A 6,000-nucleotide genomic window follows, 5' to 3' on the forward strand; every position below is an offset into this window, starting at 1 on the left:
CTCTAGATCATTTCTATTTTGACCTCATAACAACCTATGTTTCTACTCGACTTTCTTTCTGTCTTCCCTTGTAGCTTATCATTTAACTTCTAACATAATGCCTTCTAGCCTCGGAACACTTCTAAAACTTCCCTTTCTAAAGCAAATACCTCGTATGTCACAACCAGTGGCTGATTTTCCTTTATCTATTCCCTCTTTACTCTGCACAACGACCACATGAACTACGTCATCCTCATAAAACTCATCTCCCTGATTGCTTTGTCTCTCAAGTCCTTGTTTTCCCTTTAATCCATTTATTGCCCCTTCTATCTTCATGGCCCCTCTGTAGGTTTCATCCTAAAAGGTGCATCTTCTTTCTGTGGGCCTGATCTTGGTCATCACGTGGGTATCTTTTGTGTTCGTAAACCTAAAAACTAAATTTCAACCCCCTCACCTGTCTGGTTCCCTCTGGTCCTTGATCCTCATTCTCAGCTGTTTCTAATTACAAGTCTTGAAACCATCTGGGACTGAACAGATCCCAAACTGAGCTGCACATTTTATTCTCTCTCCCCTTCTGGCACATTCTACCTCCCAGTCAAGAACACTCAAATCTTTAGAGTCATGATTGAGAACTTGCCCTTAAAATCTCTAAGCCCAAAGTCTGGATCATTCTATCTGGGCTATCTGTCTTTGTTCCTCTTGCTTCAGCTATACTGTCACCTTTGTTCATTCTGGTTCATAAAACTTATTGAAAGAACCACTGCAATAATCTTTGAATTAATCCACCAACTCTGAGACTTTCATTCCTCCACTTCTAAATCTAGTATTCAAACTTTAGAATCCTTTATCTGATCCCTAACTTTTTAATATAATGTTAAGGTTTGGCTTTCTAATTTAAAAAAAATTACAGTAAAAATAATTTTAAATACATAGCTTTACTTTCACTTAAAATTGATGTGAAAAGAACAATAATTTTTTTTATTTTTTTATTTTTTTGCTGAGGAAGATTAGCCCTGAGCTAACTTCTGTGCCAATCTTCCTCTACTTTATATGTGGGACACCACCATAGTATGGCTGGTGAGTGGAGTGGGTCCGTGGCTGGGATCTGAACCCATGAACCCAGGCCACTGAAGTGGAGTGCATGGAACTTTAACCACTCGGCCATGGGGCCAGGCCCAGAACAATAAATTTTTAATGCTTGTGTTTTACTGTAAAAACTAAAACAGTTTTAGATTCGAAAGAGAGCAAGAGTTAAAACAATTATTTTAGTATTTATGTACAGAAACATGAAATAAAAAAATAAATGATATTTATTTTTGCTACATTATATTAATCACATTTGTCCTATGAGCTTTAAATATTTTTATGACATGCACACGTACAAAGGAGATTCCATGAGGGTAGGTGCTTTGTCTCCATCATCTACGAAGGAGCCGAGCACTTAGCAGGTACTAAATAAATATTTGCTGATTCAATGATTATAAAATTCAGTAGCTACAAAAGTGTATAAAATGTAAAGTGCTTTTCCCTTCCATTTCTCTAGATACCCAATTTCTACCCCCAGAGGCAATCATCACTTTATCAGTTTCTTTTATATATTTCCACAAATATCATAAGCCCACCTAAACATTTGTGCATTTATGTAGATAGGCAGATTCATGTGTGTGTGCGTGTGTGTGTATGTACACACCATAGCCATCCTTTTTTCTTCCCTCAAATAGGAACAATCTATACACATTCCTTGTACCTTATCTTTTGCATCTACTATATTTTAGGGGTTATCTCATACTAACTTTTGGAAAACTCATCTTTATAAAGATGGCATAGTATTGCTTGTCTGAATATGTCCTCAGTTTTTTTTTTTTTTTTTTTTTAGATTTTATTTATTTATTTTTTCCCCCCAAAGCTCCAGTAGATAGTTGTATGCCATAGCTGCACATCCTTCTAGTTGCTGTATGTGGGACTCGGCCTCAGGATGGACAGAGAAGTGGTGCCTTGGTGCGCGCCCGGGATCCGAACCCGGGCCGCCAGCATCGGAGCGCGCTCACTTAACCACCAAGCCACGGGGCCGGCCTGAATATGTCCTCAGTTTATTTGACTGGTCTGTTCTTGGAGGTATTTAGGCCTCCAGGATTTTGTGATTTTAAACAATGTTGTAATAAATGTCCTTGTATGGATATTATTGCTCATATGTAGGAGTATCTGGAGGATAACATCCTAGAAGTGAAATTGCTGGATCAAAGAGTAAATGCAGGGGCCGGCCTGGTGGCATAGCGGTTAAGTGCACAAGCTCTGCTGTAGCACCCCGGGGTTGGCAGGTTTGGATCCCGGGCGTGCACTGATGTACTACTTGTGAAGCCATGCTGTGGTGGCATCCCATATAAAGTGGAGGAAGATGGGCACAGATGTTAGCCCAGGGCCAGTCTTCCTCAGCAAAAAGAGGAGGATTGGCACCGGATGTTAGCTCAGGGCTGATCTTCCTCACACACACAAAAAAAGAGTAAATGCGTTTAAAGTTTTAATGGCTATTGGCAAATTTCCTTCCATAGATATATCAATTTATACTTCCATCAACAATGTATAAGAGCACCATTTTCTTTCACAGTGGCCAACACAATGTTATCAGATTTTGAGATCATTACAACTTAAAGTTGAAAAATGATATCACATTGTAACTTTCATGTTCTTTTCTTTAAATATAAATGAAATAAAACATATTTTATTATTCTCACATTTTCAAGAAATTTGTATTTTCATTTCTATGAACTGTCAGGAACTCTCTATATTATCAACTTATTTTCACTATTTTCTACTCTATTGTAATTTCAATCATTACATTTTCCCACCTCACTGGCTTTGCATTTGCAATTCTCTCTTCCTGAAATGCCTTTTTCCGGCATTTGCTTAAATCTTAAATTGGAATCTTAATTCCATGTGCACTGAATATCTCTAGGTGGTGGTGGAGTGGAGAAACTGGTAACAGGGATCATTTCTGAGTAGAAGAATTGGATAAATGGAAACAGAGATTACTCTCTTGTCATTGCAACACCTTCAGTACTCTGAATTTTGTACAAAACTTATATGTAACCTGTATACAAGCAAACGCATACATTAATACACACATTAATAATTTACAGCCTTGTCATTTAAGTTATAGCTTCAATGTAACTTTGAGCTGAAAGTTATTTATCTTTACTATTATTAACACTCATGAAAATTAACTATATATGCATAGGATACATAGAAAATGTACAGCATATATATTTTTAGAGAAAAATAAAAGTATTTCTTCCATAGCTTATCATCTTCTTGATTGGGAATTTCTGTCTGATTATTCTTTGAATTCTGCCAACATGCTTAGCACATTCCTTAATCAGGGGAGGTACTCAAAAGCTGTTTAATTCACTTAGCAAACATTTATTGAGCTGCTGTTCTGGGAAAGTATCTTGGTAATCACTGGCAATAGAATTTACAGTCACAGTTTTTGCCCTTAGAGATCTTGGTTAATGATGAAGATAAACACAGAGATAAATAACTTTAATAGGTGCAATTGAGACATGCAAAGAAGGGAAATGACAAACATCAACTGATTATCTCAGTGTTTTCCAAAGATTGAGTCAAGTAGTACCTTCTCATGATAATTTTAGTTCATCACCAGAAACATTGTTCATTAGATAATGATTTATTGCAGAAAATATATTACAAAAACTAACAATTTTGTGGATATTAATTTTGTATGAGGTTACAGGAGACATATAATTTTAAGAAGTCAGTCATTGTAAAGAAAAATATTAAGCAAATAAGAGTGTAGACAGAACGTAGCTATTGAAACAGTAGTGAAGCGGAAATAAGGATGACTAAAGTTTGGCAAATGCTGATTTATCACATGCCAAGCAGGAAAATGCTGCATTGGTACTGATAATTATAATTAAACACTAGAATAGCTTCCTTTTTTTCAGGGTTTACTCTGTATCAAACATTATGTTATGTACTTTATTGTATTCACATAATATGCATGATATCCCAAAGAGATGTGCATTTTCTTGAGGAAACAGGCTAAGAAAGGTTAATTAAATGGCATACACAACTAAAAGTTTATTCTTTAATTAGTACACAATTGTACCTACTAGGTGTCAAGTATTGGAGGAAGTGATAGCTAAGGTTACTGACCTTGTAAATTATTATTTTTTTTTTTTGCTAAGGAAAATTCACCCTGTGCTAATATCTGCTGCCAATCTTCCTCTTTTTTTTGTATGTGAGCCACCCACCACAGCACGGCCACTGACAGACAAGTGGTATAGGTCCGTGCATGGGAACCAAACCCAGGCTGCTGAAGCAGAACATGCTGAACTTAACCACTAGGCTACCTGGGCTGGCCCTGACCCTGTAAATTTTGAATTTAAGTGGGGAAAACAAATATTAGATGAGTAAATATTATTACGAGAGGTGCTACGAAAGGATATTATGAGCACTTCTGGCAGGCGAACAATTAGGGGTGGGAGGTAAGGTCAGAGAAGCCTTCCTTCAGGAGGTGATGTTAAATTTTGCTCTGATGAATGAAATAGAAGTCGCTGGGTATTACACAGAGGAAACTTTGGGCGGAAGTTCTCGAGGGAGGATATAACAAAGTCCAGTGTGGTTGGGTATAGAGAACTTCACAGTACCACAGACAGTGATAGGAGAGTGCCCGTGTCCCCACAGCTGTGCTGTTGTAGGTTGTCAAAATTTTGGATTTTTGCCAGTCGTAAGTATGAAATGGTATCTCAAGATAGATTTAGCTTGCATTTTCCTTATTATGAACATCTTTTTATAAGTTTAAAAAACTATTTACGTTCCTTTTTCTATAAACTATTATATTCTTGGAATATTTTTTGATTTTTTTCCCATTCATTTGAAGAACTTTTTATAAATTAAGTAAATTCCTCTTTTGTCTGTGATGTGAGGTATATATTTGTTTTCTAATTTGCCATTTGTCTTTCCTTTTAAATTTTTAATCATGAAGAAAGTTTCAATTTTTTTTAAGCCAAATCAATCTGTATTTTTTGTGGTTTTTGAGTTTAATGTCATACTATGGAGTCTTATACAGTCCCATCTTATAAACAAAATTTTTCTGTTTTCCTTTAGTATTTTTATGATATCAGCTTTCAAGTATAAACATGTGAGCATTGAGATTTATTTTGGTATAAAGTATGGAGTAGGGACACAAACAGATTTTTTCTTGAAATATTTCTGCTTGTGGCAACATCATTTGTTGAATAATCTACCTTTTCCCAATTGATCTGAACCTTTTCTCACCTTTTCCAACACTAGATTCCTGCACGTATTTGAGTCCTATACTAGACTCTCTATTCTGTTCCATTGATGAGTCTATATATTGATTCACTAGTAACGTTATGTTTTAATTATTTTTGTTTATATCATTTTATTATCTTGTAGGGCACTCACTTGCACAGAGTATTCTCCTGTTCAAATTTTCCTAGTTATTCTTATTTATTTTTCCATATACACTTTAGAATCAACTTTCTACTTTCAAATTTTTCTATTAGAATTTGTACTGAGAATTAGATTGAAAGAAGCAAGGGAGGAAGTCATGGAACTATTTTAGGGAGAGTATTCAAGGCCAAAGGGATGGAATGCGCCAGGGCATAGGGTGGGAGTGTTCCTCACGTGTTGGAGAAAAAGAGACTGGTTTTGCTGCAGCAGAGAGAGCGAGGAGTTGAGTCAGAGGAGACAAGATTAAAGAGACAATGATGGTGGTGAGGGTGGGACATGAGGGGCCAGACCACGTTGGTCCTTATAAGTTAATATAAAGACTTGAACTTTTAGTCTGCATAAGATGAAAAGTCACTGGCAGATTTAGAGCATATGAAGCATAGAAGAGCATAAAAGTATCATATGCAAAAATTTTTAATTTTTGGTATCTGCTAAATGTCCAGCCAGTTCATTTTTGGGCATCTATCTGAAAGAGATTTTCAAACATACGCAGAGAAAAGATGAAAAAGTATTGTACAAAGATATTCA

The 6,000-nt window shown here is 36.0% G+C and overlaps 1 protein-coding gene across 1 annotated transcript in view; it reads left to right on the forward strand.

Annotated features, from left to right (window-relative positions):
* The window catches only part of ZFP42 (ZFP42 zinc finger protein), a 68,070-nt gene extending 65,589 nt beyond the window's left edge, over positions 1-2,481 (forward strand). The window contains exon 4 of the transcript XR_009216019.1: positions 2,444-2,481. The gene's annotated coding sequence lies outside the window, so the exon portion shown is untranslated. The remainder of the gene's footprint in view (positions 1-2,443) is intronic.
* Positions 2,482-6,000: the final 3,519 nt, after the last annotated feature.

The sequence above is a fragment of the Diceros bicornis genome, chromosome 29, assembly GCF_020826845.1.
Source record: "Diceros bicornis minor isolate mBicDic1 chromosome 29, mDicBic1.mat.cur, whole genome shotgun sequence".
In the NCBI taxonomy this organism is placed as follows: domain Eukaryota; kingdom Metazoa; phylum Chordata; class Mammalia; order Perissodactyla; family Rhinocerotidae; genus Diceros; species Diceros bicornis.